General features: G+C 51.9%; 1 protein-coding gene across 1 annotated transcript in view; it reads left to right on the top strand.

The window, feature by feature from the left end:
• The first annotated feature begins 5,974 nt into the window (after positions 1-5,974).
• TNXB (tenascin XB) overlaps positions 5,975-13,545 on the top strand; it is a 59,989-nt gene continuing 52,418 nt past the window's right edge. Inside the window, exon 1 of the mRNA XM_057554971.1 lies at positions 5,975-6,167. The gene's annotated coding sequence lies outside the window, so the exon portion shown is untranslated. The remainder of the gene's footprint in view (positions 6,168-13,545) is intronic.

Below are 13,545 nucleotides of genomic sequence, written 5' to 3' on the forward strand. Positions count from 1 at the left end.
TGGCGCGTGCCTAACTGGCTCATGACGGGGAATTTGGGGGAAAGTGACTTGCATAGGGCCAGCGTTCAGAGAATCAAGTACTGAAGACATGGCTGGCTCTGGGGTGGGGTGGGTGTGCGATCACAGAGCTCACGTCATCCCCTCATCCCCACCCCTGCAACGCGGGTATGTCTGGTGTCTAGGGGGGGAGCGGGGGAGTGGGGGAGGGCTGTCCCATGGCGTGACAGGCTGGAGGATGCAGATCCCGGAATGTGTCTGAGTAAACAGGAAGGACAGGGGGCCCCACGCCCTTCAGGGTGAGCGTCCTCCCTGGGTCCTCTGCATTCTTGCAGGTTCTCCCCGCCTTGCTTTCCAGGACTAGCAGCTTGAACTAACAGCGGAGCTGGGGCCGGGGCTGTGAGCCCAGAAAGGAGGAGCCACAGTGGAGAAGGGGGCAGTGTTTGGAGGGAAGGGGCACGTTGAGGAGCATCTCCTTAGCCCTAAACTGGAGGAGACTGAAACTTGAGAGTCCAGTTGAAAGAAAAGGAGGAGCACGGGGCCAGCAGGAAAGGCTGTGCTTTCTAACTAGGAGGAAGGGGAACAGGGCAACGGGTGAGGGGCCGAGTCTCACTCAACCTGGGGGGGGGATCCCCATCAGCAGCTCCTGTCCAGCAGCACCACGGGCCTGGCCCTGCAGGAGTGTCCTGGGTCAGCGGGAGGGTGTGGGCTAGGCCTGGGCTCAACGCCCAGATGGCTGGACAGGGGCTGCCCGGGCCACAAGCCGAGGGCTGAAAGCGGGAAGAACCTCACGTGTTCAGCCAGGCTCCCCCGCTTCCCAATTACTGTGTTTGGGGTGAAAACAGACCAAGTAACTATGGCAACCTGGAACCTAGGGCCCCCAGGAACTAGGCCTCTCCTCCCTCCAGAGGGCAACCCTGGCTCCTCCGCCAGCACTTCCTGTCCCAAGGTCCCTCAAGCTGTTCCCAGCCTTATCCAGGCAGAGCAAGGAGTGCAAGAAGAACAGGGATTTTGGAGGCAAAGCACCTGAGTTGGAGTCCCTGCTTTGCCTTTTGTTAGTGGGTGTCCTTGGTAGGTGACAAACACTCTGAGCCTTAGTTTCCTCATCTGTAAAATGGGGTACTCCTACCTACTTCTCAGGGTTAATGTGGGGAGGAAAGATGATGTGCAGGGTGCCTGGTCCTTAGTGGACACACCTTTCTCTCCTCCCCTGCTCCTTTCTCCCTCCATTTACATTGTCCTATTCTCAGTTTTGCTTTTCTCCCATCTGGGTCCATCACTGTTTCATTGTCCGATCGCTTTTTCTGTTTCCTGACCCCAGCTCAGGAAAGTGCTTGAAGTACTGGCATCTCAGACTGGGGGCTCTGGGGTGGGGCATACAGCTCCTCTGGCTTAGTGGCAAGGGACAGCTGGCACTGTGGTGTGATCTCTTGGCCAAGGGCATGGGTGGTGGGAAGGATCAGGAGAGGTGTGGAGAGTGGGTGTGCTGTGGAGGGGGAAGGCAGGTCAGTCTGCCGCCCTCCAGGCCCACGTGGATCTCCAGCTGCAGCCCCATTGAAGGCCACCGCGGCATGCCGGCCATTGTCACTCCTGCACCTCCTGTTGGCCCCTTCCTGGCTCAGACCCTCTTTATCTTTCAGTTCTGCTGCTTTCCTTCCTCAGTCTGCCCTTCGTTCCTCTTATCACCCCTGACCCACTGTCTCTCCCTCTTCTTTTTCTCTAGACTTCTTTCCTGCCTTTCTTTGCCCTCTACCCACCACGAGTCATCATCTTCTCTTTCAGACCCTTTATTCTTTGTTCACCTGTTTGTTTCTCCTGGTTTTTGTATTTTTCCCTTCCTCCCCCTCTGCTTCACTGTCTGCTCCCTTTCTTTTTTCTGGGTCTTTTCATCTCCTCCTGCTGCTAACCCTGTGTGCACCACCCCGTTTCCATGGCCCTTTCCACTCCTTTGTCCACATTCCCTGTCCCCTTCCATGACTTCCTCTCTTCTCCCCCGCCTCAGCCCTCTCCTCCTCCTTCTGCCCCCCCTTCTCCCTTCACCTCCCCACTCCGGTCCTCTGTCCTCTTCCCAGCTGTGGGGCCAGCACTGGAGAGCCTCACACATTTGCCTCATCGTTCTGCTATGGCTTCTGGATATAGCACATCTGGATTCCGGGGCCCAGATGTGTGGTTGCTACAGCGACCTCGGTCCCTCTGGTAAATATGGGCGCCCACCCGCCCCAGAGCAGAGAACAAAATAATTGTGTGACTTTCTTTTGTCATGAGATAGAAATGTCCTCCCCCCTCCCTTTTCCCTACACCCATGTCTCCAGGCAAAGGAAGTTCTAAGGGTCCAAACCCTTCCTCCTGTGGCTCTCTTGCCCCCTTTTCAGCCCCAGCCTCTTAGTTCTCTCCCATCTTTCATCTCAGGCTCAATCTTTTCTCTCCACATTCCCCTTCCTCACCACCTCCCTCCCCCCAGATCTCAATAATGGAGCGTTGCCCGCCCCCTGACTTATACTTGGCAATTTCTTCTGAATCTACATAATAACTGGATGCGGAAAAAAGTTTCAAAAATCCACATCACCCACCCTTTCTTCTCAAACAAGTCCACCGGGAGCCCCTTCATTTATTTCTTCCCTAAGTCTTCAGTCTCTCTGGGGCTGTTCTTGTGGGAGGGGAGGAATACAGGCTTTGAAATCAGAAAACCTGGGCTGAGGCCCACCTTCACCACCACTAGTAAAGTCCCCAGGACAAGTCCCTTAATGTCTAAGAGCCTCTGTTTCCTCAGCACAAAGTGGGATTAATAAAGTGCTGCGGTGTAGGAAGGGCTTTGTAAACGGAAGCCCAGTACAACTGTTTTCTATCTTCCCCTGTCTGGGACTGCTTCCTTGGATCGCAGCCCCTGGCCTCTCTTTGCTCCCTCTCTCTATCCTTCAGGCCCTTGCCCTCAATTGCCCTTACTCTTCTTTGTCTTCCTTGACTCCTCCTTGGCTTTCCCTTTCCTTCCTTGCTGTACCTTTTATCCCTTATCCTCCTGAGGGTAGGACAGGAACTTGGAGCTTCATTCAAGGATGGAGGCCCAGAGCTGAAGACACTTGGACTGAGGATTCAGAGAATAGCCAGAGCATGCAGACAGCTCTTGATAAGACCCCAGCCTTTCTTTCTGCTCATCGCCTGGGACACCTCAGTGAAGGCAAGCTGGCTCTGACCACTGGACTTCCCTGCCTTCGCCCTGGGGCTCCCTGCCAGGCACTCTTGCGACACCCTCCTCTCCCAGTCATTTCACAACTCAGTATTGACAGGCATTTATTTATTTATTTTAGTTATAAAATTTTTGGCTGCATTGGGTCTTCGTTGCTGCGCGCGGGCTTTCTCTAGTTGTGGAGAGCGGGGGCTACTCTTCATTGCGGTGGGTGAGCTTCTCACTGCGGTGGCTTCTCTTGTGGCGGAGCACGGGCTCTAGGCACGCGGGCTTCAGTAGTTGTGGCGCACAGGCTTAGTCGCTCCACGGCATGTGGGATCTTCCTGGACCAGGGCTCGAACCCGTGTCCCCTGCAATGGCAGGCGGATTCTTAACCACTGCGCCACCAGGGAAGCCCTTGACAGGCGTTTATGAAGCAGCTGCTCTATGCGAGGCCCAGTGCTTTTCTGATAAAATGCAGACGTACATAAGACATAAGCTCCTCCAAGAGCCTGAAATCCAGGGTGTGGATAACATTTTAGATAATGATTATCTCAGAACCTGGAATTATGTCTGTCAGGCCTCCAGTGGCTTCTTCAAATGCCCTGTGAGCTTGTGAATGTCTGGAATCCCGCACCCTTCTCTGACTCTGGCATCCCGTCTCTCCCCAGAAGTGGACTTCCAAAACACCCCAGGGCCATCCTTTCAGCTCTTGCTTCTTTCTCTCCAGGGTCTTCTGGCCACTGTCTGGGCCAAGTATACCTATGGTGACCATACTTCCTAAATAATAAAACCAAGGGGCTTCTCTGGCGGGCCAGTGGTTAAGACTCCGTGCTCCCACTGCAGGGGGCGTGGGTTCGATCCCTGGTTAGGGAACTAGGATCCCATGTGCCGTGTGGTGTGGCCAAAAAAATAAATAAAATAAAACTTTAAATAAAAATAAACAAAAAATAAATAAAACAAAGGGTATAGGACCAAAAAGGGAGGGGGGGAAAGGATATGACCATTAGAATTACTATAATCTGGGGGTATCAGAGAATATCTGTTCTCTGCAGTCTGCTCTCTCCACATAATGCTGTTTCAGACCCTCCTTCATCCGTTCATCTACTTTTCCCCAACCCCTGCCTGGAGATCTGAGGGAAGCTGTTACCTATTCCAGGCTCTGGGGGCTTCGGGCCAAGGCAGAGGAAGGAAGCTGAGCCCAGCTCTATCCAAGAAGCTGACTTCATCCTCCCCATCAAAGCCAGGAAAAAAAAACACAGCCACACACGCACCCAGACACACGGACACACGGGGACACCCACGCGAGGGAACGTGCGAGCCTTCGCCCTTAGCCACTGGGAGTTCACGGGGCATAGGGCACAGCCATGTGCTGGACCAGCGCGCCCTGACCCAGGATCACCACACCCACGACCCTGGGGACCTGACCAGGGTACGGACACCTGTGCCCCAACACAAGCAGCAGAATCGGGCACACACAGGCTCCTGCACGTCCCTTTCACCCATGACCTGTGACTTGACCAAGCTACTCCTCAATGGTGAGGATTGTAGCTGGGTGGCAAGAACTTTATCCTTAGTGTGAAGCCTGGGATGGGGTCTCCCTCAGCCTGGATATTTCTCATCTGGCCAAAGTCTCCTTTTCAGCCCCTTGTCAGGGTGGCAAAGCACATGGGGAAATGAGACCAGAGAAGCAGCCCAGCAGCCTGATGTGGGTGTGTCTGCCACCCTGCCCTCTGGTCAGTCTTCCTGTCTCTGCCCGATATCAAAGTGACCTCTTCCTCCAGCCCATGACTCTCTCCCTAGCCCTGCTCCTGCTCCCCTGCAGCACCCAGAACGTCACCTCACCATTTGTGACCCCACCCCCATATCTGCTCCTGCCTTTCGCTCTTTCTCCATCCCTAAACCTCCTAACTTTCAGGCTTCCCTTCCCTGTCTCCCCTGAACCCCACCTTCTTTCCCAAGTCTTCTATGTCCTGGTCTTCAGCCAAGCCCTTGTCCAGCCAGTGCCCAAGCCTCATCCCTCATTTCTCTAGGAATTTGCTGAGGTGAGAGAATGAAAAGGGGTCATTGATCCCGAGCTGAGAACCAGAGATTGACTGAACAGTACAGATGGGGAGAGGCAGCACGGGGACAAGGCAAGAAAAGGGGAGAGTGCAGGTGGCAGCAATGGGGCCGGGCAGGGGCAGAGGTGGGGACAAGGAGAAGACCCCTGTTGGAGAGAGATGTAGGCTTGGGAGGGAGGTTTCCTCCTGCCACCCATCCCCTATGCTCCCTGCCCTGCCGGGAGATAATTGGTTGGGGGATGAAGGAGTGGGTGCTGGGCAACAGACGGGGCAAGATCCAAGCTGGAGCAATGTGGCAGCTGGGAAGAGGTGGGGAGGTGCAGGGGAGGGAGGAGGGAGAGGGCCTGGACATGGGAAAGGGTGTTGCAAGAGAGGAGAAAACAGGTCAGAGAACAGGGGCAACAGGTGGAGAAATGGTGGAGGAAAAGGAGAAATGGCATGAGGATGGGGCTGTCAAGTTGGACAGAAATTAGGGTGAGGAGGAAGGGTAAAAATGGGATAAGGAAAGGATGTGGGAGGTTGGACGAGGGCTGGAGGGGGTGAGATGAGGGTATTGTGGGACCAGAGATCCCAGATGGGGGGGGTCGGGGGGGTGTCGGGATGACGGCGGGAGGCGAGGAGGGGTGGCATGTGATGACGTTGGGAGGGCCTGGCAGGGGCGGGAGGGTGGGAGGACCTGCCCTATCTCCGCTCCCCTCCCTGACCTCATGCTGGTCCTCCCCTTCTCCTCCCCCTGCTCGCTGCAGACTCCCTCCTTCTCACTGTCGCAGCCCAGATCGACGGTCGGGTGGCGGCTCAGTGAGCCCCTGCTGCAGGGAACAAGCAAAGGGACATCCAGGAGCCCAGGGCTGCCAAGGGGTGCGCACCCACCCTGCCCCGAGAACCCCCTTCCCAAGATCGGGGACAGAGCAGGTGCAGAGACACTGCAGCCGCTTGTTACTCAGGTAAGGAACAGCACTCTGGGAGAAGGAAGGAAGAGCCGGGAGAGGCGGGGACTTCTATCCCCACACCCCAGGTGAAGGTTGGCAGGAGAGCCTCCCAGAGCGGGGACTTTCCGTTGGGGCAGAAGGAATAGGACCATGCGCTGGGGACTGGACTCCCTGTGGAGGGTGTGTCTGGGAGGACAAGTCAGTGTGGGTGTTGGTGAGGGTTGGGGGTGGATGCTGGGGTTTGGACAGGACCAGGCGTGGCACCAAGGTGGAGGTGGTTATCGGTGAGCCGGGGCTCTGGGCCCTGGAGTTGCTGGGGCTGGAGAAGCCAGGGCCCAGGCGGAGCTGGTGGCCAGCTGAACCTCAGGAGGAAAGTGCTGGTGGAACCCCAAGTGCTCTGGCTGGAGCCGCTGAGCCAGAGCTCCAGGAAGGTGCCCGAGGGAGCTTCTTTGAGCACCCAGATGGGGACTCCCCAGGTGGCAGCACGTGGATTGCAAGGCCCGGGAGGGAGTTCTGGGGGTCTGGAGCCTTTAGGAAGTGCTGAAATGAAGCAGAGTCAGGACTCTCAGGTCTGGGAAGGGCATGGAGTCTGCAGAGAGAATCCTAAAACTTGTTCTTGGCAGAGAGCTTTGCACCCATGACTCACGGTTCAGCGGGGCTGTGATGACTGAGAGATGCCCCCAGGGGCACAGGGGCTCCGTCTTCGCTCCATCCCCCTTCCAGGCTCTCCTGCTTCTGTTCGTCTGAACCTCCCCCCTACACGTGACACACCCTGGGTGGGACGGGCGGGACCCTTATCTCGCCTGGAAAGAATTTAATGGCTTGGAAACAACTGGAAATGGAACTGAGAGGAACTACTGGGAAGCAACTCGGAAACATGGAAACACCGCAGCTGCCGTCTGTCGGCTTCCAATCCCCGCCCACTTCCCAGACCCTCGGCCCCTCCCCTCTTTCCCTGGCCCTGCCTCCAAACCCCTGGGGACCCAGCACCTCAATTCCTCAACCTTCCTTTCCCTTCAGTCCTGGTCTCTCAGTGCAGGACCAGAACCCACCTTCTATCTCTCACTGCCCCCAAAACTCTTTCCCACTGGGGGTCCGGAAGTCCTTTCTTTTAATTTTCCCATTTCTCTGGCCCATTAGCTCCCCAGAATAAGGGGCATCGGGATCCTCCAACTCCCCCCTCTCCCGGTATCTCCTTGCCACCTGGTTCCAACCCAGTATCTGGAGCCCGCCCTCATCTCCCTCCTTCATCTCTCGGTCCTGGAATCCTTCTACCTTCACTCCTCTTGTGCCATGGGGAGCAGAGAAAAGCACGGGGATGGGGCCAAAATCCCCCACTTTTGGAACATCCCTCACGGAAGCCAGCCCCTCTCCCCACTTCTTGGGACCTACAGTCCCTGATGAGCGAAGTGTCAAAGTTGGCCACAACATATATAGCCTGCACGCTGAGTCATAGCTTGGGAAGAAGCCCCCCCATCCCTGCCAGCCCTCCAACTCTGGGGAGGATGCCGAGAAGATGAGGCCACGTGCTCCCTCCTTCCCCACAGCACACAGGCACCCCAGATGCAGCGGTAGGGGAGGGTGATGAGGGGGAAACACAAGGGACACCCAAGTTTTCTGCTTTCCTAGTGCTGAGAGAAGAGCGGGATTCTTCCAAGACTTGGGAATGGGGAGCTGGGGGGTGGTGGAGACCCGGCTGGAGAGAGGTACTGGGAAGGAGGCTCTGGGGGTGTGGCCTGTGGGGGCCACTTCTCTCCTCTCAGACCAGCTTCACTACTTTCCTGCTTCTTTCCTTCCTGCTGCAGAGACCTTCCCCCTTCCCCCCACCACGTGGGGAGAGATGCAGGATTTGATTGTCGGGGTAGGGAGACTGGACAGCTCCCAAAGGCCTCCAGGGGTGTGGGGCACCCTGTATCCTCTGCTCCCCACTGAAGAAGGGCCTCCTGTGTGGTTCCCCTCACTCCAACTAAGTTCTTTGACTCACATAGCTGCCCTCTGAGCCAATGAGAAATCAGCTTTTTTTAGGCATCACCCAATGACTAGGTGTGGAGGAAATGTGAAGAGAAGATTATGTGTGTGTGCCCATGCACATGCTCAAATGTGTGTGCCTGCAAAGATGCAAGCTTCTCTGGATAAATATGAGTATACGTATACAAGAAGTGTGTTCATATTTGTATTTGTGGAGGAGCGCACATGAGTACATTTGTCTGTGTACGTATATTTGTGTGTGCACGCACCCGGTGATGTGCACGGCCTTAGACACAGGGCAACAGGATTTGAAGGTAGGTCAGAGCCCACCTCATGCCCAAGGCTACACTCCAAGCTGAGAGAAGGGCTGAGGGGCCGAGGGAAGGGCAGCTCTCTGCCTGCCAGGTCTCTCTGCCCAGGCTTTGTCGGGCAGGGTGCTTCTCAGTGTGGAAACGCTCTGTCCCTTAGTCCAGCTCCCTTCCATCTCTCATGGGGTGGTGGCGGGGTGTGATGGCTGGTAGCCCCGAAGACTCCTTTTTCTCAGACCCAGAGGAGAATTTTAAGTGTAGGAAGCCAGGAAACGTGTGCGTGCTGCAAGGCGGTGCCGGTCGCAGTCCCTTCCCTCCTCACCAGTCAGCATTCCCACCACTCACCCTGCCCTCCTTCCCACTCCAGCCTCTCTGGTCTGGAAGAACTGGGCACCTGCTAACACCTCTCCTTAACCCTTCACCTGAACCTGCCCCCTGCACACTCCTCTGTTACCATAGCCCCCTCTCCTGGTTCACCCTGAGCGCCCCACTACCTTTCCTCTCTAACCCTTGTCTCCCTGTGCCCCCCAATTCTTGCCTCAGTGGATTCCACAAACAAACACAACTTGGTAACCAGCACTGAGATCAAGAAACAGGATGTTCTTAGCACCCCAGAATTTCCCCACCATGCCCCTTCTGGTCACTACTCCCCCGAGAGTGCCACACTTCTGACTTGTAACACTACCAGTTGACGATTAACGTTGTCTAGGCTCAAACCTCACATATATAGAATGTTTCAGCACATTCTCTTTTGTGTCTGACTTCTTTGCTCCACCCCATGTTAGTGAGACCCATCCATGTTATTGCATATAGTTGTAGTTTGTTCTCGTTGCTTTATTTTATTCCACTGTGTGAACAAACCACACTTTATTTAATCCATTCTACCGATGTGAGACATTTGGGTAGTTTCCAGTTTGAGGCTATTATGAGTAGTACTGCTGTGGTGGGTATATTCCTCAGAGTGGAAGTGCCAGGTCATAGGGTTGGCATATAGCTCTAGTAGAGTTGGTAGATTGTGCCAAATGGTTTTCCAAAGTGCTTGTACCATGCAGCCCTGCCAGGATCCACACCTGGCCTGCTCCCTGGTCAGCATCTGCCCCAGCTGCTCTTTCTAACCAACTTTCAGCCCCAGACACTGTCCGTGGTCCTAGCCCTGACCTTGGTCCTGTCCTTGGTTCCAGCCCTGATGCTAGTCCTGGGCTTAAGTTGAGCTATGTAAATTGACTAAATATTTATAGAGTCAATAAGTATTTATCGAGCACTTACTATGTGCCAGATGCAAGGATATAGCAGCCAAGAAAAGAAGCAGGTGCTATGCCTGCCCCCATGGACCTTACAGTCTGGCAGGTAAGATTGAGTGTGGGCAAGAAAGTAACAAAATAATCCCGCAAATAAATATATAATTATAAATTGTCATAAATACTACAAATGGGAGTTACACAATGCTGTGATGTCACGTGATGGGGGAACCTGACCTGGGCAGGAAAGGTTTCCTGAGGAAGTGATGTGGGGTTGAGACCTGAAGGATGAGGAAGCCAAGAAAAAAGGGAAGAGCATTCCACATAGAGGAAACCATAGATACAAAGGTCTGGGGCTGTGAAGAGTGTGGGGGACTTAAGGCCAGTGAGACTGGAGTGGAGAGAGGGAGGGAAGTCTTATGGGGGATGAGGTGGGAGAGGTCAGCAGAGGCCGAATGATGCAGGGCTATCTGTCAGTGTTTGAAGAGTATTCGGAAAGGAGACACTGAAGAGTTTTAGGGGGAGAGGGACATTCTAGTTGCCTTCGCAAGATTATAAGGGGGCAAGAATGGAAGCAGAGCGACCAACTAGGAGGCAATTGCAGTTGTCAAGCAAAAGGTAGATAGTAGCTTGGACTATAATGATGCTTAGAGGGAGAGATATAAGCAGATTAAAGAGACATTTACAATAAAATATGGGTAAATATGATGAAATACAGTGGTGTTGAACAGGCTGTTGGGTTTCTGGCTTGTGAGGCTGGATGACTGATGGGGCCATGAGCTGCAGTAGAGAACACTGAGAGGGGATGCAGTACAGGAAGGATGAACGTTGAGTTCAGTTTCAGACATGTTGAATTTGAGGTGCCCAAGAGGAGATGCCAAATAGGAGGTTGGATATATTGCTTGGAGTTAAGAGGAGAGAGTTTGTATGTTGGGGTATAGTTTGGAAATTAAAGTCATGGGTCTGGATGAAGGTACCTGGGTGGACGACTACTGCAGTAGATCTCAACTCTGGCTGCACGCTGCAGTCACCTGGGGAGCTGTTAAAAATACTAAAGAAAATTCAGTCACTCTAGCCACATTTCAAGTGTTCGAGAGTCAATGATCTCTCCTGTCTACCTTATTGACAGCACAGATACAGAATGCTCTAAAATGGAGGATGTAGTCAACAGTATCCAGTGATTTTGAGAGAGATCAAGTAAGGTGAAGACAAACGTCTTTTAGATTTTGTGACACTGAGATCATTGGGAGACCTTTGGGAGGGCTATTTGGTAACCTTTGGGTTGAAAGGAGATCAGGAAGTCAGGTGGGAACAGATTGAGGCATGCATGGGATATGGGGAAATAGAAATAGCGAGTACAGATAAATCTTTTGACAACTATGGCCATGAAGTAGAGAAGAAAAATATGTGGTGGTTGGAGGGAGTGTGAGATTGGGGAAAAAAATCTTTAAGTATATTTTGTGTATCAAGTATATTTTTGTGCATATAGTGAAATGCACATATCTTAAGTGTATAGCTCAATTAATTTTTGATTATGTATACGTATGTTTAACTACCACCCAGTTCCAGGTACAAAATATTTCTCGTAATTCTATCCTATCTTGTATTAGCTCTGCCTGTTTTTGAACCTCATATAAATAGCATCATTCACAACGTTCTTTTTTTGTGTATGGTTTCTTTTGCCTAGCGTTATGCGTGCGAAATTTGTCCATGTTGTTGCATGTAACAAGAGCGTGTTTTTTCATTTTGTTTGTTTGTTTATTTGTTTTGTTTTGGTTTTGGCCTCACCGTGCGCCTTGCAGATCTTCCTCAACCAGGGATTGAACCTGGGGCCCAGCAGTGAAAGTGCTGAGTCCTAACCACTGTACCACCAGGGAAGTCCCAAGAGGGTGTTTTTGTATAGTATTCCATTTTATGACTATGCCCCAATTTATTTATCCATTCTACTATTAATGGACACTTGAGGTGCTTCCAGTTTGGGCTAATATGAAAAAAATCCCATGAACATTCTTGTACATGTCTTTTGGAGGATGTACGCAGTCGTTTCTGTTGGATATTTACCAAGAAGTGGAATTGCTAAGTTATAGGCTGTATGCCTGAGTAGAAACTGCTTACCGGTTTTCCAAAGTGGTTGCACTAATTTCTTTCTTTTTTTTTTCTTAAATTATATTTATTTATTTATTTTTGGCTGCGTTGGGTCTTCATTGCTGTGCGCAGGCTTTCTCTAGTTGTGGCGAGTGGGGGCTACTCTTCGTTGTGGTGTGCGGGCTTCTCATTGTGGTGGCTTCTCTTGTTGCAGAGCACAGGCTCTAGGCATGCAGGCTTCAGTAGTTGTGGCGCATGGGCTCCGTAGTTGTGGCTCGCGGGCTCTAGAGCGCAGGCTCAGTGGTTGTGATGCACAGGCTCAGTTGCTCCGCAGCATGTGGGATCTTCCCGGATCAGGACTCGAACCCGTGTCCCCTGAATTGGCAGGCAGAGTCTTAATGACCGCGCCACCAGGGAAGTCTGGTTGCACTAATATCTGCTCCTGCTTGCAATAAATGAGAGTTCCAGTAGCCTCACATTCTTGCCAATATCCAGCAACAACAGTCCCTTTAATTTTAGCCGTTCTGGTGGATATTTAATGGCATCCTGTTGCGGTTTTCATTTGCCTTTCCCTGATTACTGGTTTTGTTCTGCACATACATATGTTTATTTTTCATACATTAATTGGCCCTTTGGCTATATTCTTTACTGGAGAGCCTGCTTCTTTTGCCACTTTAAAAAACTGGGTTGGCTGCCTTTTGTTTGTTGTCTTTGTTGTGAAGAAATTCTTTAGTTTAGATTTTAATCCTCTCTCTCACTCTCAATAACTGTGTCCCACTCTCTCTCCCCTTCATATATAATTTATATACATATATATTCATATTCTGACATATCTCACCTATTTTCTCCCACTCTGTAGCTTGCCTTCTTATTCTCTTAATTGTGTCTTTTGATGACCTCTATGGTTAAGTTTTGCGGTTAGGTTTTAAGAAATCCTTTTTTTTTTTTTTTCATTTTGGCTGCGTTGGGTCTTCGCTGCTGCGCGCGGGCTTTCTCTAGTTGCGGTGAGTGGGGGCTACTCTTCGTTGTGGTGCGTGGGCTTCTCATTGCAGTGGCTTCTCTTTGTTGCGAAGCATGGGCTCTAGGTGCAGCAGGCTTCAGTAGTTGTGGCGTGTGGGCTCAGTAGTTGTGGCTCACGGTCTCTAGAGCGCAGCCACAGTAGTTGTGGCATACAGGCTTCGTTGCTCCACGGCATGTGGGATCTTCCTGGACCAGGGCTCGAACTCATGTCCCCTGCGTTGGCAGGCGGATTCTTAACCACTGCGCCACCAGGGAAGTCCCTATATATTCATTTTAAATTAATTTCTGTAGGTGGACATAAGGTCGAGATAGATTTTTTTTTCCCATGTGGATCTTCATTTGACCCAGGACCATTTATCACAAAGACAATTCATTCTCCTCTTAATTGCAGTGGTACCTTTTTCATTAATCAGGTGACCACATATGTGTAGGTCTGTTTCTGGACCCTATTCTGTTCTCTCTATCCTTGCACCTTTGTAATGTTTTGATATTTGGTATTTGGTAATTTAAGTCCTGAGGAAGAGGGTTTTTTTGTTTTTTGTTTTTTGTTTTAAACAGGAGCTTTTTGAGCTCATAAGGGAAGCTGATGGGAAGGATCTAGTTGAGAGTAAGGGGCTGAATAAAAGAGAGAGAGGATAATCTACACCTTAAGGTTTCTGAAAGACAATAGGAGCTGGGATCCAGGTGCTTGTGGAAGGATTAGTCTTTTATATTCATCCACTGATCCATTCAACAAAAATGTGCTGAATAGCCCCCGTGTGCCAGGCACAGGCA

The sequence above is a fragment of the Balaenoptera acutorostrata genome, chromosome 10 (assembly GCF_949987535.1).
Source record: "Balaenoptera acutorostrata chromosome 10, mBalAcu1.1, whole genome shotgun sequence".
Classification (NCBI taxonomy): domain Eukaryota; kingdom Metazoa; phylum Chordata; class Mammalia; order Artiodactyla; family Balaenopteridae; genus Balaenoptera; species Balaenoptera acutorostrata.